Genomic DNA, 1810 nt, shown 5'->3' on the forward strand with positions numbered 1-1810 from the left:
CCCTGTTTTCCGCTCTGTCCGTGATGTCAACATGACACACCAAAAACACCCAACCACCTACACACACACACACACACACACAAAAGTGTACTCGTCTGCAGCACAGCGCTGTTCACAGCTCTGGTCTACTGGCAATGGGAAAAAGAGTCTATCGCCTATTTTTAGTGGAAATACTTTACCATATATATTCAAATCACAAGGGTAATGAAATTGTACCAGGAGGGAGATACTCATAGGGGATTTAAAATGCACCACAAATGATAATTATACATACAGATTATCCTACGTATATTAACAGCATGCTTCCTACAGAATCTACCCATGGGATCTTTTCTGACTCTACCATATAGCATCTCCTTATGGTTTCTAATAAGAGTGATGCGTTCTTTTTTTTTAAAGATATTTTTTGGCCATTTTGCCTTTAATGGACAAGACAGGTGAGTGTGAATGGAGGAGAGAGAGGGCGGATGACATGCAGCAAAGGGCCACAGGCTGGATTCGAACCCGGGCCGCTGCGGCAACAGCCTCGTACATGGGGCGCCTGCTCTACCACTAAGCCACCAACATCCCTGAGTAATGCTTTCTTTAAAGAGAAAACTCTTTCTATAAACTGTCAAGACTGGAGAGCATGTGAAAAGTGAGAGAATCCTGACTCCGAAACCCTCCCCCCTCTGACCACAAACATAAGTAGTGAAATTAAAAGGTGTATTTTTAAAAAAAAAAAAAAAAAAAAAAAAAAAAAATCTAGCTTTTGTGTTTCATACAAATTCAGCAGTAACCAGCTGCACCCATGCACCACATGGTGTCTGAGATGACACCTGGAAATAGAAAAAAAAAAAGAGGCTGTCACATGTCAGGACGAGGCGGCTGATTGTTCATGTGTGCACTTGCTTATGTGAACTGTGGTGGAGAGGGGCACATTGAACAGACTGACTAATGGACAATAGCAGACACTCTCTCCACAGCCTCCTGGGGCGACAGAGGAGCAGCTGCAGCAGTCGGCTCATCTCACTGTGTTGCAGAACGGAGCGTTTCAGGAGATCCTTCGTCCCCATGGCAATAAGACTGTTTAACACCTCCTGAATCCAGTCACACACTGGTTTAATTTAATTTGTAATTTCTATTTATGCACTTATTTGAACTTATTTTATGTCTATTATGTCTATTTTAATACCACTGTGTTGTGCTGTTGTTGATGAGGGGAAGTGTGGTTGTTTTTTTATGAACTACTGGACATCTGAATTTCCTTTCGGGGATGAATAAAGTTTTCTTTCTTTCTTTCTTTCTTTCTATATGTGATGACACTGAAACCTTGTAGAATTAAGTGACATCTGAATAGGATAACACAGAGTAAAAAAAATAGGGTTGTACTGGCAGGGTAAGTGTGGAAGAAAGGCACCAATTTAGGTCGTGGCTGCAAGAAGCTGCTGCTCAGTGGTAAGTTTAAAGATTTGTAACATCAGAAATGTAGACTTTGGCACAGAAGAGCTTGACTTATTCATCACAAGAAAAGAAATCAAAGATGGATATAATGTTTGAGGAAATTAAGACCTCACAAATTCAAATTTAAAACTATGTAATGCCTCCCAAGGTCGAATATTTAATTGAATTTCAGACTTTTTAAGGTCCTGCAGACATGCTGATTTAGACGATGTCACCACATATTTGTTTGAAACAACAAGACATTCTTACGTTTGTTTATTTGAAACAAAAGCATTCCCTAGAATATTTATGATATGATGATCAAATTATTATAATTTTTAATAATTTGATGCTGAAATACCTTCAAAAAACAAATACATGAATCAAG

At 39.2% G+C, this 1810-nt stretch overlaps 1 protein-coding gene across 1 annotated transcript in view; it reads right to left on the reverse strand.

Annotated features, from left to right (window-relative positions):
* alkbh8 (alkB homolog 8, tRNA methyltransferase) overlaps positions 1–1810 on the reverse strand; it is a 159187-nt gene that overhangs the window by 111761 nt on the left and 45616 nt on the right. The gene's annotated exons all lie outside the window — the stretch shown is intronic.

This window comes from Epinephelus moara, chromosome 2 (assembly GCF_006386435.1).
Source record: "Epinephelus moara isolate mb chromosome 2, YSFRI_EMoa_1.0, whole genome shotgun sequence".
Lineage (NCBI taxonomy): Eukaryota > Metazoa > Chordata > Actinopteri > Perciformes > Serranidae > Epinephelus > Epinephelus moara.